The 27,275-nt window shown below is 44.7% G+C and overlaps 1 protein-coding gene across 1 annotated transcript in view; it reads right to left on the bottom strand.

The window, feature by feature from the left end:
• TRIM37 (tripartite motif containing 37) overlaps nucleotides 1-27,275 on the bottom strand; it is a 262,079-nt gene that overhangs the window by 79,965 nt on the left and 154,839 nt on the right. The window lies entirely within an intron of this gene.

Genomic DNA, 27,275 nt, shown 5'->3' with positions numbered 1-27,275 from the left:
TGGCTTTCTGGTTGGCCAGTCTTTCCATGATGTCGAGGTAAGTTTGCCTATCCTTGGCAGGCTGCCTTCTTCTTGGGACACCCGCCAGGGGGGGGAGACGACTGACAGTTGGTTTACCTCTCCCAGGGGCCTCATATCTCTCGAGTTTGTTTGGCCCTATGATGCGACGTGTGCCCAGGTACAGGTGGAAGATGACTTCTTGTTTCTGTCCAGGGAAATGTCTGTACCTCAGAAGCCTCGAAGGGTGAATTCTGTGGAAACCTCAACCTTGCAGGAGGACATTGAAGAACAGGTGGAAATTTCATCCAACCAACCTTTCTCAGAGTTTGATGCTATGGTGAAAGAGCAAGTGGAACAGGCTGATGCTTGTACTACTCACACAGAGAAGAGTAAGTTGCACATAGCTTACCGACCTCAATCTTCGGGACAGGTGGAAAGAGCTAATCGCACCATCGTGACCATTCTGAAGAAGTATGTGTCATCCTCAGGTAAGAATTGGGACCTTGTCTTACCATTGGTCCTTATGGCGATTCGTTCCACACCCCACCGTTCCACCGGAGTGTCTCCTTTTGAGATGATGACAGGTAGGGAAATGACATTACCAATTCATTTGTTGTACAGGACTAATGATGTGAACTTGTCCAGTGCTACCTCCACTCATGAATATGTCACCCATTTGCGTAAGCATTTGCAAAGTGCCTTTGCCTTTGCTCAGAAAAATTTGGAAAGTAGCGCTAGAGGTAGAAAAGCCTATTATGATCAAGGGACTACCTCTAAAGAATACCAAATTGGCGACAAGGTATTCTACTTCAATTTTGCCAGAAACAAGGTTAAAGAAAGGAAGTTTCTGCCTAGTTGGCGTGGTCCTTTCCCTATAGTGGAAAAAGCTTCACCTGTGACTTACCAAATTCGCCTCAGAAAAAATTCTCAAGGTGAAGATAACCTTAAATGGGTCCACATCAATCAGTTGAGACCATGTCACCCCAGTCATTTGGTTCCAGATACATGCATTGTTGAAATGACACAAACTAACCATGAAGCAGAATAGCTTCGTCTTCTTTTGTTTTTCAGCTACAAAGAAAAAAAAACAAAACCTTGAAGATCCGGTGCAGTTGCCTAACAGATTGATCCTGTTTCCGTTCCTGATGTCGTTCTTCAAGATGTTCCTGACGCCCTGCTTCCTAATCCATTGGTGGTTTTCAACATCCCTTCCCCTTGTTCCTCGTGATTTCCATTGTTTAGTCATGACTGTTGGAGTTTTTCTTTGGCCAAGAATCATTCTTCGTGTTGGGGGGAATTGTTTGATTTTATTTTTATTTCAACCGATCCAGTGTTCCTGACAGTGAAGTTTTGGATGTGTGTTTGTTTGTTTCTGGGACATTTCATTGACTTTCTTTTTGAACTGTGTCCAATGCTTATGTTTGAAGACTTTCTTCATCATCACCATTACGTGGACCATTTTGTTCCTGTTTGATGTCTTCTTGATGTGAGAAGTTGTCCATTCACACCTCATTATTCATCACGGTCCACCCTATTGACTTTGCTATGGACCTTATACCATTTTTACAGTCCAAAGACTCTCACACTGTTGAATTATCTGTTGACCATGAGACTCTCGAGGTTGCAGATTACAAACGTCGTTCATCTGATGTCACCCAGTTCCACATGTCCACTCACGTTGTCATCCCACTTTTGACCATCTCGTGGTTCATCATGTTCCTGTGTGCTGTAGTGTTTTGGAGAGACCTTCGTCATTTACGCTATCGCGTAAACACTTTGTCACCTACGGCGATGAGATTGCAAGACTTTATGTAGTTACCTCTAACCAGAGTTTTGCCAACAATTTATTCCGTTTTCACTTTTCTGTACTAATATGCTTTGCTTTGCATGATGTGATTTTCATGATCTATGTGATTATGGTTCATGATTTGTTTGATTAATTTTCATGTGTTAAGACTTTTAACTAACTGCACATGCGGGTTCTATTATTCAGTATTTTGCTGTATTAGCATTTGTGATTTCCTTGTGAACATTATTTTGCTTAATTGAACTGTTTGAAGAGTGTTAGTTGCATTAGTTGAGATTTACTTTGAAACTTTTTGTAGTTTTGACCATGAAGTTTGTACCTGAATCCTGACTGAACTGTCTGGCTTATTTTTGTAGTTAGGTTGGAGAAGGCCTTTACTCCTTTGCAGTAATTTCCATCTCCAAGGGGGGGAATCTGTAGGAGTATTTGCTGTGATCTCACCCACCCTGTGTGCATATGAGAGCACCTTTACAGCCAAAATGGACGCTGCAACCTTTCACCTATATGTCTGACTACCAACTGTGCAGAAGTCAGAATTTCAGCTTGTAATAGATTTACTGAAGCCTGCACCACCTCCAAGGTCACTCTGTATCGGGGGAGAATGCATGTCCCTGAGGGAGAGAGAGTGAGAGAGAGCTTACGAGATAAGACGGACAAAGGAAGCTTCATACAGATGCTGGGAGTACATGGTGGGATTATTTCTGATTGGCTCCCAGAAAACTGATTGATCTGAGAAGCGGGAACAGAAAGAGACTAGTTCCTGAAGAACAAAGAAGAGAGAAGAACAGAAGAACAGAAGAGGAGAACACTTGCATTTCTGCAAGCACCTAATTTACCTGAGAGACTTACTGATAATACCTGGCAAAGCTTTTCCCCAGATTACAGCTGTCTACAGGATCTATACTGAGTCTGTATCATCTGTGGCTGATCAAGACAGGTGCATCACCTGAGCTTGTGGGACCTCGCTGAGACCTTCGGCTGAGGCATTGGAAGGAATCTGATCTGGAAACCGGGACGGTGAGATCATAGTTTACTTCCTTCAGGCTGGGTTAGATAATTAGTCTGTGCTCGGACCCAACAGATGTGTGACGTCAGGATTTATGATCTCTAGTTGCTGTTAGCCTAGTATAAGATTTGTGTGGTAATCATTAGGATCTTGGTATTGTGTTTATCTGTCATTACAGATTAGCCAATAGGATAATCATAGTTATTCTCTATATATATTTTTGGTATCATTGTGCATGCAATCAGGAATTGCTGATGCTATAAGCTGATAAGAGTTTTCTATATTTTTGTATATAACGCTGTATAAATAAACTAATATATTCCATTGGTCTGTCCGTTATTTTCCATGCAGCTAATGTTGGGCAGAGGCCACGCCCCCTAGACATAAGCGAGTACATAGGTAGGAAATTGGCCTCTTACAAAATATATATATAACCACCTACATGCCCCATGTAAGCCGCATTGAGCCTGCCATGAGTGGGAAAGCGCAGGGTACAAATGTAACAAAAAAAAACAACAAAAAAAAAGTTAATTCTAAAGTTGCAGGTTAAACCATGGTTAATGCTGCGATTGACATGTTATTTATTAGTTGCAATTAAAAAACTTAATTGTGGCTAATAAAACTGATTGCACTGTATCTTCCCGCATCTCCCCCTCTTTCTCTCCATTTATTTTATTTATTTATTTTATTGCATTTGTATCCCACATTTTCCCACCTATTTGCGGGCTCAGTGTGGCTTACAATACATTGTAAATAATGGAAATACAATTTGTTACAAATCAGTTATGGATTACATTGTGAGAAGTTAAGCGAAGACAAAGTATTGTTAGGGAATAGGACAGGAAAAGAACAATGGGACATTGGAAAGAGACAACGGGAAATTGATTGGGTAATAGAACATTAGCAAAAGAACATTCAGTATAACATTTTCCGTAAGTTAAGGTATAAATGTGATAAAATTACGGGAGATGGGAGTTCAGAAGAGAATGTATTGGTGTATTTCTAAAACAGTGAGTGTGGACTTCATGTGTATTGATCCTTACAATAAATTTTCTCAAAGAAATGAGTTTTCAGTAGTTTGCGGAAGTTGGTTAGTTCGTGGATCGTTTTCAAGTTGCGTGGTAGTATATTCCAAAATTGCGTGCTTATGTAAGAAAAGGTTGATGCGTGCAGTGCCTTGTATTTTATGCCTTTGCAATTAGGGAAGTGGAGATTAAGGAAAGTTCGAGATGATCTTTTAGCATTTCTGGGTGGTAGGTCTATTAGGTCAGACATGTTCCTATTCATATTCTGGCATCTCTTCCTTCTGCCTCGCCTGCAGTTCCCTGTCTCTCCCAGGTGTACCTGAAATCAGGCACTCTCTTTTTCTGGCAGCTGCAGCGATACTCATTCGATGCCTGCAGCCTGCTCTGAAGCTTTCCCTCTGACCCATCCCACTCCCTTCTGAAGCAACTTCCTGTTTCCGCAGAGGTGGGATGGGTCATAAAGAAAGCTCTAAAGCATGCTGCAGGCAGGGAATGTGTATTGCTCCCACTGCCAGAGACTGAGAGAAGGCCCAATATCAGGTACACCTGGTTGGGGGGGGGGGGGGGGGGAGAGATGCCAGGCTGTGAAGAGGAGGGAGTAATCTGTGAGTAGCTTAAAATGACCCCAAAACATGCTAGTTGATTGGATTGGGGGGGGGGGGGGGATTAAGAGGCTGACAGGCTTGGACATGGGAGTCTGAGTGGCCTTTTTTTCTTTTTCATTCACCTAAAAACATGATGGCAAGTTAGATGGGGGGGGGGGGGGGGGAGGAGGTGAGACACTGATGGGCTGGACATGAGGGGGCAGAAAAGAATAGATAGACAAAGGGGAAAATGAGATGCTGGCTGGTTGGATGGTGGGGGAAAGCGAAGATACATATCTGTAGCAGGTATTCTCCAAGGACAGCAGGCTGATTGTTCTCACACGTGGGTCGATGTCCACATCGGCCTGGGAATCGGCAATTTTGCAAGCAAAATATTTTTAAAAATCTTGCCAGAGTCTTCTGGCGCACATGCGCAGCCGTCTTTCCGCCCGTTGCGTGAGCGTTCCTGCTCAGTTTAATCAAAAAACAAATAAACAACACACAACAACTCCAAAGGGGAGGTGGGCGGGTATGTGAGAATAATCAGCCTGCTGCCCTCAGAGAATACCTGCTAGAGGTATGTATTTTCACTTTCTCCGAGAACAAGCAGGCTGCTTTTGTTCTCACATGTGGGGTATCCCTAGCACCCAGGCTCACTCAAAACAATGAACATTGGTCAATTGGGCTTCGCAACGGCAAGGACATAAAACAGATTGACATGAAACTATAAACAACTAACTGAGAGTGCAGCCTGGAACAGAACAAAACTGGGGCTAGGGGGGTGGAGTTGGATTCTAAACCCCGAACAGATTCTGCAGCACCAACTGCCCAAACCGACTATTGCGTCGGGTATCCTGCTGGAGGCAGTAGTGAGATGTGAATGTGTGGACTGATGACCACGTTGCAGCCTTGCAAATCTCCTCAATGGAGGCTGACTTTAAGTGAGCCACTGACTCAGCCATGGCTCTAACATTATGAGCCATGACATGGCCCTCCAGAGTCAGCCCAGCTTGAGCGTAAGTGAAGGAAATGCAATCTGCTAGCCAATTGGAGATTGTGCATTTTCCAATGCATTCCCCTCCTGTTGGGATTGAAAGAAACAAACAACTGGGCAGACTGTCTAAAGGGCTTGTCCGTTCCACGTAAAAGGCCAATGCTCTCTTGCAGTCCAAGGTGTGCAAACTGCTTTCGCCAGGGCGGGTATGAGGGCAGGGAAAGAATGCTGGCAAGACAATTGACTGGTTCAGATGGAACTCCAACACCACCTATGGCAGGAACTTAGGGTGCGTGTGGAGGACTACTCTGTTGTGTTGAAACTTAATATTAGGTGCATGCACTACTAAGGCCTGCAGCTCACTGACTCTACGAGCTGAAGTAATTGCCACCAAGAAAATGACCTTCCAGGTCAAGTATTTCAGATGGCAGGAATTCAGTGGCTCAAAAGGAGCTTTCATCAGCTGGGTGAGAACAACACTGAGATCCCATGACAGTGGTGGAGGTTTGACATGGGGCTTTCACAAAAGCAAATCTCTCATGAATCGAACAACTAAAAGCTGTCCAGAAATAGGCTTACCCTCTACACGGAGGTGATAAGCACTAACTGCACTAAGGTGAACCCTTACAGAGTTGGTCTTGAGACCAGACTCTGCAAGTGTAGAAGGTATTCAAGCAGGGACTGTATAGGACAAGAAAGAGGATCTAGGGTCTTGCTGTCACACCAGACGGCAAACCTCCTCCATTTAAAAGAGTAACATCTCTTTGTGGAATCTTTCCTAGAAGCATGCAAGACTCGGGAGACACCCTCTGAAAGACCCAAGGAGGCAAATTCTAAGCTCTCAACATCCAGGCCGTGAGAGCCAGAGACTGGAGGTTGGGATGTAGTAGTGACCCCTTGTTCTGAGTGATGAGGGTTGGAAAATAGTCCAATCTCCACGGTTCCTCGGAGGACAACTCCAGAAGAAGAGGGAACCAGATCTGACGTGGCCAGAAGGGTGCAATCAGGATCATGGTTCCGCAGTCTTGCTTAAGTTTCAGCAAAGTTTTCCCTACTAGAGGTATGGGAGGATACGCATACAGGAGGCCTGTCCACCAATGTACGAGAAAGGCATCTGACGCTAGTCTGTCATGGGCCTGAAACTTGGAATAGAACTGAGGGACCTTGTGATTGATCTGAGTGGCAAAAAGATCCACCGAGGGAGTGCCCCACGCTCGGAAGATCTTGCGGACTATGCTCATGTTCAGTGACCACTCGTGAAGTTGCCTTATCCTGCTCAGTCTGTCGGCCAGACTGTTTACACCTGCCAGATAAGTGGCTTGGAGAAACATACCGTGACGGCGTGCCCAAAGCCACATCGGGACGGCTTCCTGACACAGAGGGCGAGATCCGGTGCACCCCTGCTTGTTGGTATAGTACATGGCAACCTGATTGTCTGTCTGAATTAAGATGACTTGGTTGGACAGCTGATCTCTGAAAGCCTTTAGAGCGTTCCAGATCGCTCAATTCCAGGAGGTTGATCTGCAGACCTTTTTCCTGAAAGGATCAGGCTCTCTGAGTGTGGAGCCCATCTACATGAGCTCCACACCCCAGGAGAAATGCATCTGTCAGCTCTTTCTGTGGCTGAGGAACTTGGAATGGTGGCCCCATGATCAAACTGGATCGAATTGTCCACCACTGAAGAGAATTCCGAAAACTGGTGGACAGTTGGACTACATCTTCTAGATCCCCCGCAGCTTGAAACCACTGGGAAGCTAGGGTCCATTGAGCTGATCTCATATGTAGGCGTGCCATGGGAGTTACATGAACTGTAGAGGCCATGTGCCCGAGAAGTCTCAACATCTGCCAAGCCGTGCCCTGCTGGGACACTCGAACCATGGACACCAGGTACAGAAAGTTGTCCGCCCCTGCCTCTGGGAGATAAGCTCAAGCTGTCTGAGTGTTCAACAGGGATCCAATGAATTCCAATTTTTGGACTGGGGTGAGATAGGACTTGGGATAATTTATGACAAACCCCAGTAGCTCTAGCACCCGAATAGTCATTCGCATGAACTCCAAAGTAGAGAGTTGCACGGGGACAGAAATCTTACCCATCCCCGCCCGTCCCTGTTGGAATTTTACCCGTCCCCACCCGTCCCCACTGGAATCTTACCCATCCCCACCCATCCCCGCAAAAATTTAAACCATCCCAACCCGTCCCCACCCATCCCCGCAAGAATTTAACCCATCCCCACCCATCCCCGTAAAAATTTAACCCATGCCCACCCATCCCCGTAAGAATTTAATGGTACATAAAAGAAAATTCCAGTCAGCTCCCTCAGTCTCTCTCTGGATTTGAGCCACAGCACTGTAGGCAAGGAAGGAACGGAAGTTGGAACTTGGAACACTCTGGTGCGCACATGTAAGATTTGTCTCTGATTCACTGGCAGTGTGTGCTGAGAGGTCACCACATGCACGCGCCAGTAGGTCAGGTGACATCTGATTCTTGTGCCTGTGTCAGAGCTGAGGTCTGTGCACCAGTCTGAGAGCAAAGAGGATTAATAATAACATAGTAAGTGACAGCAAATAGACCTGAACAGTCCATCCACTCTGCCCAATAGTCACACTCATGATCAATTCATCATTAAATCAACGAGTGTGATATTATATACTTGATTATGGTCTTTCGTGTTTCTGGAACAAAGACCACAGAAGTCTATCTGGTCCCATCCTTATGTTCCAACTGCTGGAGTTGCCATCGAAGCCCACTCCACAGGCCCGTGCCAAGGGTCTATGCCGCCCCCCCCCCCCCCCCCGCAGACGAACTGTTGGCCCCCCCCCCCCCCCCGCAGAAGAACAGTTGGCGCTCCCCAGCAGAAGAACAGTTGGCACGCGCGCCCCTCTCCCCCCCGTGAAGATGATCGCTGCGTGCCCTGGGGGCCTTTAAATCTTTTACTTGCAGTCGCAGCAGCATCTGTGAAAACGGAGCGCTGCCGACGTCTCTCTTCCCTTCGCGCTCTTGGTTCCCTCAGTGTCCGCCTGCGGTGCTTACCCCGCTTACCTCATCGGCACGGCCCTGCCACTCCAGCCTATTCATGTTCTCATTTGTGGGACACAGACCGTAAAAGTCTGTCCAGCACTGTCCTCATGTTCCAGCCACTGAAGTTGCTGTCTAAGCTTTTCCAGCCCATCCTACACCAGATTGCCATGTATGAGACACAGACCATACAAGTCTGCCAGGTATCAGCCCTAGTTCATCACAGCCAGAGTCGCCATCTAAGCGTGACTTGACACATCCACATACATGCAGCCATTTAAGGTTAGCTTTTATATAACTTCCGTTTTCTAATTAGAGATCCTCTGTGTTCATCCCACACCTTTTTGAATTCCGTCATCATTTGTGACTCTACCACCTCCTTAATGGAAGACTTTCCACATTTATGCTGTTAAAGCAAGGAAGAAGAGGAGGAGGAAGAGACAGCACTCAAAGAAATTGGTATTCGGTAGATGAGAGGCTGGTGCAGGTGCAGCTTACACTTCCACGGGAAGCCTGCAGAACTGCTTCCATCCCCGTGGGAACCCCGCAGGAACTGCCTCCGTCCCCGCGGGAACCCCACAGAACTGCTTCCATCCCCGCGGGAACCCCGCAGGAACTGCCTCCGTCCCCGCGGGAACCCCACAGAACTGCTTCCATCCCCGCGGGAACCCCGCAGGAACTGCCTCCGTCCCCGCGGGAATCCCGCGGGTTCCGCGGGATTCCCGCAAACCCCGTCCCCGTGCAGCTCTCTACTCCAAAGCACCCTCCTTCGAGGTGCTCTTCACCAGCCAATCATCAAGATAAGGAAACACATGCACTCCCGGTCTGTGTAGCGACGCTGCGACTACAGCTAGGCATTTGGTAAACACTCTGGGCGCAGACGCCAGGCCAAAAGGCAGTACACGGTACTGAAAGTGCTATGTTCCTAGCCGAAATCGAAGATACTTCCTGTGAGCTGGGAGTATCGAGATGTGAATGTAAGCATCCTTTAAGTCCAGAGAGCATAGCCAATCGTTTTCCTGAATTATGGGAAGAAGAGTGCCCAGGGAAACCATCCCGAACTTTTCTCGGACTAGAAATTTGTTCAGGGCCCTTAAGTCTAGGATGGGAAACATCCCCCCCCCACCCCGTTTTTTTTTTGCACAAGGAAGTACCTTGTCGAGAGCCGCTGTCGGACAACGCTGCGGGGTTGGTACAGGAGCCAGTGGCAGAATCTGTCGAGACTAGGGAGCAGGTACAGTCTGCTAGACGGACGCATCGGCACCTCCTGAATAGAGGGAGAGCGATCCTCTCAGCGCCAACACTTCTCGGGTGCTGAATCCCTTGACGCCCCGGAGCTCCCGGCACCGTGTGTTGAAGGAGAACGATGACGGTGCTTCTTCGCCTTCGCACGACACCCATCATCGAGACTCCTCGGTACCGATGAGAAAGACGTGGAATCTTCACGTCTCCTCGGGGCCGGGTCCGACGAAGGCCTGCATTAAAAGGAGGCCTCGAGACAGGTGGAGACCCACTCGATGCCTCACTGCTCCCAGCACGAGTTGGTCGTTCCGCAGCCATTACCTTAGCTCCCGACGTCGATGCGTCCTGGTACCGAGTCGAAGGACCAGACTGAGTCCCAAAAAGCTTCTCTCGTTGGGCCTCTCGAGACGCTTGGGTCCGTTTCTTCATGTGAAGACACAGACTACAAGCGGCTGGGGCTGTGGTCAGGCCTAAGGCACTGGATACACCAAGCGTGGGTATCAGTACTCGAGATAGTCCGGTTGCACAGAGTACAACGTTTGAAGTCACTGGGTATCTTCGATGACATGGAAGAAAAAACGGCTTCGGCAAAATCAAAAGACGCGATTGAGCCTATTAAAATAAAAATGGGCAAGAAAAGAAGGGAGCAACCCAACCGTGCGGCATCGAAAAACAAAGGAACTTAAAAGGGGGCAAAAAAGTAAAGAAAACTACGGGAGTTTTTTTTTTTTTTTTACTGTAAATTCTACTAACAAAAAAGAAGAAAAAAGACATCAGAAAACTCTTTCCCGGGCCTGTAAGGAGCAGGGAAAAACTTGACCGCACCTCACTGCGGAGAAAAAATAACTGAGCGAGAATGCTCACGCGACGGGCGGAAAGACAGCTGCGCACACGTGCCAGAAGATTCTGGCAAGATTTGTAAAAATATTTTGCTTGCAAAATTGCCGATTCCCAGGCCGACACGGACGTCAACCCACATGTGAGAACAAGCGGCCTGCTTGTCCTCGGAGAATGTGAGATACTGACTGGCTGGACTTGGGGATAGAAATAAATTGCTGGCAGGTTGAATGGCTAGACACAGGGAGTAAAGAGTTACTGACAGGCTGGACATGGTGGGGGACGGAAGAGGATGAGATGGACACAGGGGAGAATGAGATGCTGGCAGGCTGGATGGGGGAGAATTTGATATACTGACTGGATGACATGGGGGTGGAAATAAAATGCTGATGGGTTGGATATGTAGGCACAGGGAGTAAATTAGATGCTGACAGGCAAGATGGGGTGGGGGGGGGGGGGGGCAGAAAAGAATGCTCCTGATATTGTGAAACTAATCACAATTAAAAATTTTAATTGAAACGTAGCTCTAATTCCAAAACTGTGTAAAAAGCACCATGTTCAAAAGTGATTTCCCACTTCTTTTATCAGCTTTCTGGCTACAAATGAGAAAATATATCAAGATACACAGCTTCAGTTTCAGATACAGTCAAAGACTCATTTCAGCAACACATTGTGGATAAGGAATCAGGGGCGTAGCCAGTATGGGGCCACGGGGGCCTGGGCCCCCGTAGATTGCCCCTGGACCCCCTGCCAACGACCCCCCCTCCCGCCGCCGCCTACCTTTGCTGGCAGGGGACCCCAACCCCCGCCAGCCGAGCCCAGGTCCTCTTCTTCCCAATCCCGCGCAAGGCTTCGTTCTAGTCTGACATCCTACACATTGTACGTGCAGGACGTCAGACTAGAACGAAGCTTTGCACGGGATTAGGAAGAAGAGGACCTGGGCTCGGCTGGCGGGGGTTGGGGGTCCCCCACCAGCAAAGGTAGGCGGCAGCGGGTTGTGGGGGGGGGGGGCAAAGTTGGTGGCGGGGGGTTCGGCAATGGTGGGGGTGAGGGTGGCGGCGCCGGGGTGGGGGCTAAAATGTGCCCCCTCACCTCGGGCTCTGGACCCCCCTCCCGCCGAAGTCTGGCTTCGCCCCTGGTTTAATAGTTTAAAAACATTTGATATACCATCCTATTTGTCAGACAAATCATATATTCACAAAACACAAAAGAAAATAAGAAAAGAACGCCAATTAAAATAGAAAAGTAACAGAGAACACACTCATCTCAATTAATCAAATACAAAAAAGCTCAATATTCTTCCTAGCAGGTCACCTGGTCAGGAGACAATCTCACTCAGCCTGAAATAAACTTTGCAAAATAAATAAGATTTCAACCTAACTTTAAACAAAGAATAAGATTGCTCCTACCGAATATCTTGTGGGAGCTGATTCCATAAATAGAAAGCAAAGCAAAGCAAAACAAAACAAAAAACCCAACACCACCCTCTCTCATAGAGGAGAGGCTCGCCTGGGTCAAGGGATGCCATTAGTACCAGCCAATGATGGCAAACAAGGCCAGCACAATCAATTTAGTCTGCCCAGGAAGGTGGCTAGGGTTGTATCTGCTGCTCTATTCAGGTTACCTCCTTCCTTTATTTTCAGCATTGTACCCTGCTGCTCTGTACAGGTTATCCCCATGCCTTTTTTGACGTTTGAAAGTCTTTTTTCAGTTTTGCTATGGGTAAAAATGCTCTATAATTAGATAGACATAGGTACAAATTAAAGTGGACTGTGCTAATAAGAAAGGCATGCAATTATCAAATTAACCCAGCAATCTCAAAGCTAAAAAATAATCCTGTTTCCAAATGGCTTTCACAAATTTCAACAAACCAACTACATCTTATTCCCTTTATTTTCTTCAAACAAGCCCTATAAAATGAAAACCCTTTCTCTTTAACAGACTATTTCATGAAAATGTAAAACAATGCAGTTTTGTAAAGTTTTTTTTTAACTGGCCTACAAACACATTAGATTAAGAAATACTAATAATGGTAGAGAAAATGGGTACAAAAGACAAGCACTTCTTGCTCACCTTAAAATTACTGTATCGTTCTGTCCTGTTCAAGTAACCTTCATTGGCAAGCAGATCCAGACGAAAAAATCTGTTATAGCCCCAGCATTCTCCAACTTCAAAATCAGAAGCAAACTCTCGAATAATGTTCTTTGATGGGCATTTGAGGACTGGTGAACCATCTCTACCCGTTACTCATACCTTAAAACGAGTTAACATTACAGCTTTGTAAATCAATAGAAAGAGACGTTACAACAGCATTAAGACAAAGCTAACAAATAAACACATTTGCTACATATGATCTTTAAACAGTGCTAGAATCACAGAGAAGCAGCTTTGGGATTTTAGGGATAATTTTATAAAAGTTATTTTCATGTGTGTTCAAGTCCTAACTGGTATGAGAGTATATGCTTTGACATAATAATGCATATTTTGCGAAACAGCATGTAGAGAGGCAGAAAATGGGTGGAACACACATGTACGCTCAGATTATAAAACACACAAATCTATGCACATGCATAAAAATTATAGGCAGACGCAAATGTAAATATCCACACCTGCAATGTAGGTACAGTTTCTGTCTTTTATGCTCGCATTTAGTAAAAGCAAGTAGGCACCTACTTGTCTTTTTAAAACTGACCCAAAATAGGCCCCTGAAAACACTTCACTGGGCACCCCCTTATAAAATTACCCTCCATATGCCTAACTAAGTCCAACTATTTTTATGGAGAAATATTTGTCCAGAAGCATTATGCTCTTGCAAGCTCATGTAAATTAAGTATTTTTATAGTTAGAAGATTAAACTTGGATTTGCTCAATAGCAAACGTAAAACCAGTTGAATGCCTAAAAGTTACCAAAATGTGTGCTTTATTTTAAAGCTTTGAGAACGACGACCATGGCATATTCAACACAGAGAATCTTACAGACTTTTACAAATAAAGATTCACTTTATAAAACATGACAAACATGTATAGGGTTACAAACCACACAAGTAGAATGAAACCCTTATGTGTGAATTACCTACCATAATCAGCATTAGAAAAAAATAACTAAGTTGGAGAGAAAAAAAAAGTGCTGGTGGAAGATCATATTAAGATTATTTTAGAGTTAACAATTCTATTGCTACTGGATTGTGGTAATTCATTATATTTGAGTCTTTCTTGTAAGGAACTTTCTAGAATTCAAATGATTCAGAACTCAGCCGCTAGGTTAATATTTCGGAAAACTTGGCTGATCCATTTAAGTCCTTTAGTAGGAGTACTGCTCTGGTTGCCCATGAAGTCTAGGATCATTTTTAAGAGACAGATTGTGCCCTGGAAAGTGGATCTCAGTTGGTGAATGTACTGAAATCCAGGCAGTTTCTAGAAGATGTAATTACTTATTGCTAGCTTTTCTTTCAACTAAAATATACGGTTTAAGGCCATTTTTGCTCAATCAATTTTTTTTTCCTGGCTGTTCATTATTGGAATAATTTTGTTTCGTAAAGCTTCGAAGACCTATTTACTACATCCGGGGGCCCCTAATTTTCTTACTGCATGTAATGATTTGTTTTCTCTGCATCTGATGTTCTGTTGTCAGCCTCTTTATTTATTTGGTTCACTTGTGTCCCACATTTTCCCAGCTTATGTGGGCTCAATGTGGCTAACAAAGTTACTAGAAAATTACATAATACAACAGGATAAAATTGTTCCAGAAAAAAGTGACAAATACAAGTTCAGAAGCAGCTGAAAAAGAGAATACGGATGGGAATACAGGAGCAACAAAAGGGAAGCAGACAGAAGGGAAAAAGCGGAAAACAAACAAAACAGGGGGAAAAAAAGGGGTTTAAAGAGCACCGTGGAAGTCGGGGTAGGCTTTACTAAACAAATAAGTTTTTAGTAATTTTTTTAAATGTTTGATGATCCGGAGTCTCTTTCAGGAGTCTCAGCAAAGCATTCCAGGTTCGCGGGCTGATGAACGAAAAGGAAGAAGCGTAGATCGTCTTGTATTTTAGATTTCTACAGGAAGGATAGTGCAGCTTAAGATAAGTTCGAGATGACGCCAATGAATTTCTAGGTGGTAAATCAAGCAAATCACACATGTAAACTGGTGCTTCTCCGTAAATGATCTTATGAGTTAAGGCGCAGATCTTGAAATCAATACGGTCTTTAATGGGAAGCCAGTGAAGAGTCTCACGGAGAGGCTGCACATTGTCGAAATGAGATTTTCCAAAGAATAGTCTGGCTGCGGTGTTTTGAACCATCTGAAGCTTCTTCAGAATATAGTGTGTACAACCAGCGTAAATTCCACTGCAGTAATCGATGTGGCTGAGGAACATGGAATGTATCAGGGTTCGAAATATATCTTTTGGCAGGAGTTGTATGATGCGTTTAAGCTTCCACAAAGAAAAGAACACTTTTTTCGTAATCTGCTTAACATGACAATCAAGTGATAGATGGTTGTCCAGCGTGACCCCAAGAATTTTCAAACTGTTCAAGATTGGGAGAGTATATTTAGGAGTAACCAAAGCTTTGGGAATAGACTTAGTATGTTGTGAAGAAAAAAACAATACATTGAGTTTTTTTATTTTTTTTATTTTAATATTTATTCATTTATCCATTTTATTACAAGAAACATCTTGCTTAAGAAAGTATACAAAGATAAGGCAGTTACATAACTGCTAAGGGATATTAAGAAAATATATAAAGAGAAAACAATATACATTTTCAAGGAAACCCATACTCAAGTCCATAAATTTGAAATCCAAGATTAGGATATCTAAGGGAGTATAACGAAAGGAAATAAATAACGGATGGTGGAAACCTTGCTAAGTGGAGTTATCTTATAATTTAATGCTTATCCACTTTTACCGAGGCAATAAGTGCCGATACGTGAGCTGGTTCTGTGAAAACGTATTTCTTCTCCCTAAGCCCTATTATGCACCTGCAGGGGTACCTTAAAAAAAGGTTCCCCCCAAGTGCAAAACCTCAGGCCTAAGGAGCAAGAATTGTTTCCTCCGTTTTCTAGTCTCTTTAGAGACATCAGGAAATAATAATATTTAAAGCCCAAAAAAGGCTTATCTTTATTTCGGAAAACAATACACTGAGTTTTATCCTTTTTGAGTTTAAATTGAAATGCATTAGCCCAGGATTCCATAATGGAAAAACTGGCTTGGCTCTAACTAGCCTTGAATCTAAATTTAGGGAGTTGGCGAGAGATAAATCCCAGATAACATAACAAATCATGGCTGTCACAAAGAGTGGGCATTCAGGGTGTCAGCCCTGAACACCAAGTGGGTGCCTCTCCTTTTAGACAGCCCAGCGCTGCATAGCAAGGTCCTATTCTATAATGGTATCCAGCTGCCCAGATTCAGTTATAGAATACTATCACAACATGGCACTGGCATGTCTACATATTTGTGACTGCACTTACACCACAACAAATGGACTCCAAACATCTCAACAATTCTCTGTGCATTCAAACATCACTGCACTTACACCAGCCAGACTTGCTGCAACCGCAGTTGTGTAAATGTGGAATACACATGTGCAGCCTCACCCATTGCCCTCCCGTGAACACCCAACCTCACATTTACAAGCTATGCCAGTTATGCACACACTTACAGAATAGCACTTAGTTGCCCTGCTGCTACTTTTGCGTGCAAATGTGCACTTACACGCAAAAATGATAGTATTTTGTACATTTATGCACTCAAGTTTTGCACATAGGCAGGTGCCCAATTATAGAACTGCTCTTCAAGAGTGAGGGGGGGGGGGGGGGCAGGACCAAACTATTCTTTTGAATCAATTTGCAAGCATACAAGTCCAAAACGGAAATGAATTGCAAATGTGATCCTGGCTCTGGGTGCTATTTTGTCCAGCAACTGCCCTGACCAATGTCATAACCAAAGCCAAAAGATGATTAAAAAAAAAAAAATGCTCGTTGACAAAAAGGGAGTGATGCTTATTACCTAAAAGAAGGGTAATATGCCAAATTAAAACGACCTGAAATGTGTCACAGATTGTACTTCTACTATACCATTTTTTAGATATACTGCCCCATCACTCCGCAATCCGCCCTCACACCTAAAACCTAATTATCACACCATCCACAAACTACCCCCCCACAACTGCCCCATCAACCCACAAATATTCACCACTCTGGCAACTACCAGCCCCCCACCCAACCAGTAGTATAGCCAGAGTGGCATGGGGGACCTAGGCCCCCCCCACTTTAAGTTTGGGCTCCCCCAAATTCCAGCATCTTCTGTTTTTGGCAGGGATACTGAAGATCTGCCAGCAGAAAAAGGCCCTCTACTGGTCACCAAGCAGTCAGCAGAACTTTCCATTGGCCATTTCGATCCCCCCCCCCCCCCCAATGCATGTGTGACAACTGAGTATGCATGAGAAGTGGTGACAGCCTATGAACCAGCTGCTAACTGCCAGGCTGCTGGTGGAGAACCTTTTCTACTGGTGAGGCTTGGGGATCTATGCCAGCTCAAGTGCTTGGGGGTTGTGGAGGGAGAAGCAAAAAGGGCAGATCAGAGAACAAGGGGGGCAAGGCAACCTTTTGTGCCCCCTACTTTGGGCTCAGATCCTCCCCAAAATGTAAGTCTGGCTATACAATTGCCTCATCAATCCACAAACTGCCACCAATTCCAAAAGGTTTTACCTGCAACTGCTAAACCAAATGCAAACTCCCCCACTCCACACTCAAAAAAATCTTATGCCCAAAACTGTCCCACCCCCATAAAAATCTCTCTGCAACTACCCTTATACCAAAAAACAAACTGATCCACCCCCACAGACTGCTCTATCCCCCAAACTCTACCCCCATGCAATTGTCCAATTCATCACCAAAGAATACCCATTACTATCTCACCACCCTATAAACTTCCTTCACATCATTCACACATACACACACATATCTCTACACTCAGCAACACATAGGTAACACAGATTCACCCATATCTATATCTCTATTTATATCTTTCTATCTATCTACTGGGGTTGGAAAGAATAACAGGAGCAATGCTCCACATGCTTTACACATTTGTTATTCTTTCCAACTCAATGAAAAGTCAGAAAGAAATTGTACATGAGGGACTGAGATTGTTTGTCTAGTGGCAAAATACCTCTTCAAAAATATAATAAAACACATTTAAATTTAACATGAAGAAAAACTGGTAAAAGACACATTGAATTTGAAAATGGGCCAGTTTGGGCTGGGAGCTCCAGAGAAAGAAAATAGCCCCATACATTTCTATAACAGAAGCAATTCCATTTTCTGCAACAAAGCAACTTTGATCCACTGAAGCATTGTAATTAGTGAAATGATCCTTTCAAATGCTTCTCTTTGCTACTCTCCTAGTCACAGATACAAAAACTAACATATAAACATGCATGCAGAGGAATCTGAAATAATTCCATAAGGTAAGGCGTGCCCCTGAATACTTTCCTTACTATACACTCCCACTTCAGCCACATCCCTATCCATGCTGAACTGATTCTTACCGATTCAAATGTATATTTGTCTTTCTTGTAAAATTTATTGTGAAATCTAGTGACTGAACCATATAGCTTTTTTAATGCTTGCTGTGTATGGTGACAGTATTTGAACTGGGCAACTCTGTGGTTAAACTAAAAAATCCATCCTTTGATATCTGTTGACAGTGACAAATAAATGGTTTGATACATTATCACATTTTTATTTTTCTTTCTAAATGGAATGTTTGGATGCCATGTCATCCAAATCAACCCACCCTCCTCTCCTCCAGGCCAGAGACACACAGATGTTAGAAAAATTCTGTAAATCATGCTTTGCATGCTTTCCCAACTTTTTTTTGTTGTTGAGGGGATCTGAAACCATCTGAACCTGATCACAGTCAAAAGAAAAGACTGAAGGGATACGCTGAGGGGCTGTACAGAACACCCACGCAATTCAGAAAACCTTCTGGAAGTTTCTGAACTCTGGAAGAGCAAAGAGCAGCTAGTTTGGTGCCATGTGGTAATGTCACCACTTGTATAGCTGGAATAATCCTGCTTTTCAAGGAGAAAGTTAAATTCCATACATGCCCCTTTTTAACACTGGAAATGAGAGGCTTACTATGTTTTAGTTGTAGAATGCTAAATCTATAATCACCTAACATTAACATTTAACTTTCATCAGGCTAATCCCAATAATCTAAATTAGTGTTAACTACAAAAGCCAACAGTTTAACTCATCACGTGGGAATAACAGATCAAGCAAAAAAAAAAAAAAAACACCTCAGAAAACATCTAATGTGTTTAATCAAACATCCATTCAGGTTCAGAAGGCAGCATGAAAGATGCTAGACAAGATAAGGAAAAATGATTGCTAATCATTAAAATAGAAGTCAGCCAGCTAAACTGCTATCAAGCTAACCAGGCACCTAATTTCAATAGCTTTTGTCAGCCAGTACATGGCATTTGCAAATTTACAGCAGTTCAAAACATGCTGATAGCAAGAGGGCTCAAGAAGGACTGCTATCTGACAGAACTGGTACCTTATCTAACTGTAACAGTCAAACATTATTGTCAGTTGTTCTCCTGTATATTACTATATGCAAATCTTCAAAAGCAAATCATGTAAGAACTGAACTTTTGAAGAACACCACAAGAAACAAAACAAGCAACATACTTATCAACTTAGCTCTAGGAAATATGTCAGGCAAGGAATTCAAATATACTTTGCACTACTACTACTAGTACTACTTATCATTTCTATAGCGCTACCGGATGTACGCAGCGCTTCACACTTGAACATGGAGAGACAGTTCCTGCTCAATAGAGCTTACAATCTAATTATGACAGACAGATAGGACAAGTAAGGGATAAGGGTTAGGACAGACAGGACATATCAGGGATAGGGGACAGTTGAAGGTTTAGGTTTAGGAGTTAAAAGCAGCATCGAAGATGTGGGTTTTTAGCCTAGATTTGAAGATGGCCAGAGATGAGGCTTGGCGTACCGGCTCAGGAAGTTTATTCCAGGCATACGGTGCAACAAGATAGAAGGAACGGAGTCTGGAGTTAGCGGTGGAGGAGAAGGGTGCAGATAAGAGAGATTTGCCCAGTGAGCGGAGTTCCCGGGGAGGAGTGTAGGGACAGATGAGAGTGGAGAGGTATTGAGGAGCTGCAGAGTGAATGCATTTGTAAGTCAGTAAGAGGAGTTTGAACTGAATGCGGAAACGAATAGGGAGCCAATGAAGTGTCTTGAGGAGAGGGCTAATATGAGCATAACGACACTGGCAGAATTTTGAACACATTGAAAAGTAGAGAGATGGCTCAGTGGGAGACCTGTGAGAAGCAAGTTGTAGTAGTCTAAGCGGGAGGTGATAAGAGTGTGGATGAGGGTTCTGGTTGCATACTCAGAAAGGAAAGAGCGAATTTTGGTGATATTATAGAGGAAGAAACGACAGGTTTTAGCAGTCTGTTGAATATGTGAAGTGAAGGAGAGGGAGGAGTTGAAGATGACCCCAAGGTTACGTGCTGATGAGATGGAAAGGATGAGAGTCAGAGAGTTAGTGGGCAAGGACAGATAAATAGACAGGAATTAATAGGCCTTCAGTTTTGTAAATGAATAAACAATACAACTCATACCAACATTATTTTCACAACTCTTTAAAATGTCCCTGGCAAGCAGGGTTTGATAGTGACTCAAATAAGGAACTTTATTCAACTCCCCTCTCCCTTCAATAGTTGTACTGAGACAAGTGAAATCCTCTTTTCTGGGCTGAATTAAGGCATGGGTAAACTACTCATGTACCTATGACCCAAAGGTTTAGGGGGGACTTTGACAAATTTATTTGGATTTTAACAGGCTAGTGTTGCCAATTGTCTAGTTTTTTTGGGGGGGGGGGGGTTTTCAGGAAACACACACAGCATCTACGCACATAAATTAATCTAGGAAATTGTGTGTGTGAAAAAGCAGGTGTAAATATTTGAACTTTTTATTTTTGTCACGGGGGCTATTTTGTGTGAGGGACCATTTTGTTACAAGTCACCCTGACATAATAGCCCAGACAAAATAGCTCTGACAAAATAGAATTGTAACAAAATAGACCTTGACAAATTGGCCCCTAACAATACAGCCCTCCCACAAAATAACCCCCATGAGAAGAAGATAGCCCCAGTGACAAAAATAAAAAGTGCATATATTTACACCTGCTTTTCTGCACACACAATTTCTTAGATTAATTAATGTGCATAGATGCTATGTGTGTTCAAGCTCATGTGCACATCTGGAAGGAAACTTTTCAATAGCTTCTTTTTGAACAATATACTGTGCTACATATAGAAATGCTTTTTAAAATTACCCCACTAGAGGATTGACTGAGGTGCATCTGTGATGCCCTTTGAACAGTAAATTCAACAGATTATGACAAAACTATCAAGTGATCTGAGAAGCAGAGACACGACCAATTAGGACAAGGATTTTAAAAATGCAGAAAGGAGATGCTTTGCAGAGGGGAACGCTTGGAAAAACCGATGACCTTACAAAAAGACAATATGGAAACAGTGAATTGAAAGTCATTCTGTCCCCCTCCCCCCAAAACAGTAATGTTTGACTATTCCATGAGAAAAACTGAGTAAATATAAATATATAAAACCTGTACTCGATAGGTCAGAGAACAGAAGATACTCTTCTTTGTGTGATTCTAGAGTCTGGAGGAGCCCTGGTATTCCAAGGGTCAGGGTCGCCAAGGGGGGAGGGGCAAAATTCCCTGGGCCCAGGCTCTCTCGCCCTCTCCTGCTCCCAGGCTGTCAGCACTGCAGTCCCCAGTCTCCACCTATCTACCTACCTACCCTCAAGCTCCCTTCTGTCTGCCATCCGACCACCTTCATTTAAGAAAAAAAAAAAAAAAATTCTCGAAATTGGCAGCACAGCGCCTTCTGTGTGAAAGGGGCAGATCGCCTCGAGCGGGCCTTCCCTCACTGTGTGTTGCCCTCGCGGAAATAGGAAGTTACATCAGAGGAGGGCGGGACACAGCCTTCTTTTGTATCGGATATACAGAAAAGAGGATCTTGCAGTGGCGTTCCTGGCCTGGATGGCACCCGGGGCGGAGCGCCGATGCGCCCCCCCCCCCCCCCGCTAGATGACACCTCCCCCCCTCCGGCGAAATGACACCCCCCCCCCGGGTGCACGCCGCTGGAGGGGGGGGGGTGCCACGGTGCGCGCCTGCTCCTCCGAGTTCGCTATACTTCGTTTGTTCGCTGCAGCTCCCTCTGCCCCGGAACAAGTTTAGCGAACTCGGAGGAGCAGGCGCGCGCCGCGGCACCCCCCAGCGGTGTGCACCCGGGGGGGGGGGGGACCGCCCCCACCTTGGTACGCCACTGGGATCTTGTACTACTTCATCTACACATTCCTAAGGATTCTGGGAATGTGCACTGTTACAGTTTCCTTCGTTGTGGGGGTGGGGAGGGCACCAAACTCAAGGATGTCCAACAACTCAGCCCTAGACTCATCTTTGGTTTCCAAACCAAATAGGATGAACATCCATTTCTCTAATAAAACTAGAGAAGGACAGCTCCTCAGGGGACAACTTTCTCCTTTGGTGTAGAAGGGAGGGATGTGAAGGAATAAAAAGGGAACCTTCCTAAGAGAAAACCTCTGGTGCTTCTTCAGATGCCCAGAGAAAATAGAATAAACCAACCAGAATGCTCAAAGCCTAAGGGGGCCAAGTGAGCCATGGACAGAAATACCATAAACCTGATGGGGATAAATACAAGAGGAGTAAGGCACTGGCCCCACGTCAACACTTACACGAGAGAAAATAAGAAATCAGAAGAACTACTCCTAAGGCAAAACAGACACGAGCTTAGGGGAGAGCAACAAAATGCATTCTTGCTGCTCCACAGCAAAGCACAGCTTGGTCCTGCACTACAGGGGTGAGCAGGAAGGCATACACATGGGCGGTGCACTGCCCTCAAAAACTTCTGGAAGTTGCTGGAGAGTAGTTCCATGCAGGACTCCACTGGATGATGTCACCAATCAGTGTGGACATTTGTCCGTAAAGAAAAGCAAAAACTTACATGAGGTGAAGGGCATGTTGATGATATTACATGGGATGGGATGAAGGGCATGAAATCACAAGAATGATACCTACATGGGGCAGGTATAGATATGGAGAAAGACATCTACACTAAGATGGTAGGGGAGAGGCAGGGAAAGAGAGACATCAGATGGGTGAGAATCAAGATTACATGGCATGGAGGAGTAATAGGGAGGATAGGGAGAACTACAGGTTGGAGAGTGGGAGAGGAGAAGAGCGAGGGAGACTAGACATAGGGTTAGGAAGGATAGCGTTACCAAATGTCTCCAGATGATCAGGTCAGGGGATATGGAAGAATGTGGAAGGAAAGAATGGAGAATGGAAAAATTGGAGACCTGAAAGAAAGGAGAAGGGATAGATGAAAATCAAAGAACTGGAGAAGGAAACATGACAGAAAAACAGAAAATGAAAAAGAGACATTGAAAAAACAAGATAATGAAAACAGAAAAAAAAAAGACTAAAACTAACACAATTAGAAAAATAAAATGCCCACACAATTTTATTTTAAATTTACTGATTGAAATATGGTCAGCTTTGGAAATACACATCCAATTTCTTTGTATGTTTCTGTTCCTTCATTTTCACTACATGCAGAGACTGGCTTCTTAGGATTTCAATTTCAAATCTACTACAATATTTCCAAAGCATTTTCGGTATTATTCACTATCCCTTTCCTAATAATTCCTAGCATCCTGTTTACTTTTTTGGCTGCCACCACACACTGAGCAGAAGATTTCAGAATATTATCTATGACGACACCTATATCTTTTTCTTGAGTGCTGACCCCCAAGGTGAACCCTAGCATCAGGTAACTATGATTCATGTTATTCTTTCCAATGTGCATCACCTTTTCTTTATCCATTTATTTCACCTGTCATTTGGATGTCCAGTCTTCCAATTTCCTGCAATATTTCACAGTCCGAATGTGTTTTAATAACCTTTGCAGCAGACCACCCTTGGCATCTCTGGTTTGTTCCAATGTGGAAATAACTTGTCCCAGCTTCCTGGTTCTCAACCCACCCCATTAAGTATATACTTAAAAATCTTAACCAGGGGTCACGTGATGGCAGCGGCGTGAGCGGACGCCTGGAAGCTCGGCTCCGCTCCCTCGATAGCATATTCGCCCTCTAATGCAACCCCCCCCCAGAGGAATTTGAGATGGCCAGCATGAGGAAACTGTAGTAGCAGTGCTGGAGAATTGGTTTGCGTGGTTTTGAAGCACTGGAAGGGGTGTTATGCCAGCCAGGTCGACGCGTGTGGGGAAAGAACAGGCTGTGAGTGGTGTGCGCGAGATGGCGGCCCAGCAGCGTGACTTTCCTCTGGCCCATGTTCCTGAAGACACTATCAACATTTCGGTGCGCCACATGTCTAGCATATTGGATGAAAAACTGGCTTAGCTGCATGCTGCCCTTGATGAACTGAAAGATTCGGTATCAGGGCATGCGATGCGCATACAGCACGCGGAGGATCGCATCTCCACCCAAGAGGATCGGTCCAAACACTGGAAGAATGTGTGAGAGGAATGGAGGAGCGGCAGAAACAACTAGAGGAGAATGTTGAAGATCAGGAAAATTGAAGGAGACGCAACAACATCTGAACCATTGGTTTGTCAGAATCCCTTAAAGAGGCGGATTTAAAAGAAATAGCGGAGAGATGGTTACCCGAGGCGGTTGGCTTGCCAGAGGGTGTGGGGTCTGTGCACGTGGAAAGAGCACACTGAGTTGGAAGTAGAAGGGAAGACGGAGCCAGGCCACGACCTGTTATCGCTCGATATCTGAATTACGCTGTAAAAGCCCGAATCCTGGAACTGTTTAAACGTGTGCGTTCACTGGACTACAAGGGCTCCAAGGCGCTGTTATTTCAAGATTACTCCCTTAAGGTTTCTGAACAACGGATAGTCCTCGCGCCTTTCTGTACGCAGCTGTTCAACAGAGGAATTAAGTTTGCATTCCAGTACCCGGCTAAGGTGCAGCTGACTTACGATAATCGCGCCATGGTCCTTGCGTCTGCTGGGGAACTCTGTGCCTTCATTGAAAAGCTGCCACCCCCCTGACTCAGCGACGGAATAACAGAACTGCTGCAAGAAGGCATCCACTGGTGTTTTTACATGGGAGATGATGGAGAAAGGAACCATGTAGCACGGACAAGTTACCAGCTGTGGATGCGTATGATGGTACGAGGTGCAGGAGACAGGCCTACATAAGGCGCGGGTACACAATAGGTTCTCCTGTTTGTTGCAATGTCTTACAATGCCTTGTTATGATTACCTACCACTTACTGATGTTGTTAAAAAAAAATTTTTCTTTTATTATTACGGGATGTTGATGTTAAATGATATCCGGAGGGGGAGGAGGTTGGAGGGGGGTCGACATTTGCTTGTTTATTTGTATGGGAGGTAGGAGGAGCGGAGGGAGCAAGGAAATGTGTTGGATGGGAGGGACTGGGGTAAAAGTTAGGGAAAAAGGGCTTACGAGGGGAGAGGGGAATGACTGGTGGGGTGGGCGGGGATTGAATGGATTGAACTATTGTAGGGATGGCTGTTTGAGCTAAGTGTATGGGAGGTGGATGCATGGGGGGTAGCTGGGATAATAGGGGGACCAGAGCCAGAGAAGTGGATGGAGAATGAACCCCTCCATGTATTTAGACAGGAGTTCAAGCAGTTTCTTATACAAGAATGGGGATATTTTTTAGGAGATAACGATCAGTCTGAAGTAGATCCAGTCATTTACTGGGAGGCGGGGAAAGCCACCATTCGGGGGAAAATAATGGAGTATAGTGCCCGCATGCAGAAGCTCCAGGATCAGGAATTAATCAGTTTGGCACGTAGGCTAAAATCACTTAGAGCGCAGCTGGTGAGGAGGGTCTGGTGAGGCGTGCCAGGAATACTTGGATACTAGATATAAGGTTCATATCCTTTTGACTAATAGAGCTAAACGAGACATACAGATGTACAAATACCAACTGCTTAAGTGGGGCAACAAGGCGGGCAAACTGTTGGTTAGTTTAATTTGAAATAGAGCCCCAAAGTGGGTAATCACCAAGATTTGTACTAGCTCAGGGGGGATAGTTAGCAGTGAAAGGGACATCCACAGCGCCTTTGTAAACTTTTACACAGATTTGTACGATAAAGGCTGTAGTGATACGAGGAAAAGGGAATGTTTTTTTCAGTGGGCTGGATCTTCCTGTTCTCACCCCGGCTCAGTTGGAGGCCCTTAATAGCCCAATTATCAGGTACAGAAATGCTGCATGCGTTGAAGCGCCTTAAAGTAGCAAAAGCACTGGGACCAGATGGGCTGGGCCCTGAATTTTATAAAATATTGGGTCATCATATTCTGGGTCCTTTCCAGGCATTGTGTCATGCCTTATTTCAACCGGAGCAAGACGTAGGGAGGTTGGCACACGCCATCACTGTGGTTCTACCCAAACAGGGGAGAGATACAGAGATATTGGGGTCGTACCGACCTATCTCCCTCTTAAATCAGGACCTCAAGCTATTTGCGAGTATACTGGCTGCCAGGTTGGGGAAGGCCTTGCCTATACTGGTGCATACAGATCAAACTGGGTTTGTGTCTGGCAGGTACGCGTCCACCAACATACTGAGAGCACTAAGTGCCTTGCAGGAGAGGGGGGGGGGGGGGTAGGCTAGGGGATGTGATTATTGCCAGTCTAGATGTTGAAAAGGAGTTTGATAAGATCTTGTGGGATTATCTATTTTGGGTTTTGCCTCAGTTTGGGATCATGGGAAATTTTCTAACGGGAGTCTGTGCGCTCTATTCTAAGCCTATGGCGCAGATTTTGGTTAATGGACAGCTTACCCCCTCTTTTACACTAGAGTGTGGGACGAGACAGCGATGCCAGCTATCTCCTATGTTGTTTGTACTGTCTCTGGAACCCCTGTTGTGCAAGATTAGGCAGTCAGACGCCCTTCGAGGTATAAAGGTAGGAGACTAGGACTATAAGATTAATCTGTTTGCAGACGACGTGTTAATATTTCTGAAACATGCTTCCCAGGACGTAGATGTCATGGTGAAGCTTATTCAAGAATCTGGCTCCTTTTCGGAGATTATGGATTAATTTTGACAAGCCAGAAGCGATGGCGCTTTCCTTGGGTTGCTCTTGCAGTAGTCTGATTAACTTCCCTCTTGCTTCGAATAGAGGCCCCCTGAAATATTTGGGTGTGTTCCTTCACTTAGATGCTGGAATTAGGTACCAGAAGAATGTTAGGGATCGGATAGCTAGTATTAGATCTTTGTGCAATAGTTGGAGAGACCTTCCTTTGTCTCTGTTGGGGAGGGTTGCCCTGGTAAAGATGGTGTTACTGCCTAAATTATTGTATCCTCTTCAGATGATGCCTCTGTGGGTTGCCAGGCAAGATGAGGCGGCGTACAGGGGTATAGTGACTTCTTTCATTTGGTCAAATCGCAGGGCGTGGATAAGCTACTCTAAGTTGACAAGCCCTAGAGAGAGGGGGGGGGAGTGAATCTCCCAGATTTGCATTTATATAATGTAGCAGCGGCACTTCGTTGGTTGCATGAAGTACATACTGGGGAATCACGATATGCTCCAGTGGGCCTATGGGAGTATAAAGCATCACCATTTACTGTCTTCAATGCGTTGCATGCTAAGGCTGGGGGGCCTACTATATCGCCATTACTGCAGC

The sequence above is a fragment of the Microcaecilia unicolor genome, chromosome 13 (assembly GCF_901765095.1).
Source record: "Microcaecilia unicolor chromosome 13, aMicUni1.1, whole genome shotgun sequence".
Taxonomy (NCBI): domain Eukaryota; kingdom Metazoa; phylum Chordata; class Amphibia; order Gymnophiona; family Siphonopidae; genus Microcaecilia; species Microcaecilia unicolor.
This window is presented reverse-complemented; position numbering and strand designations above follow the sequence as displayed.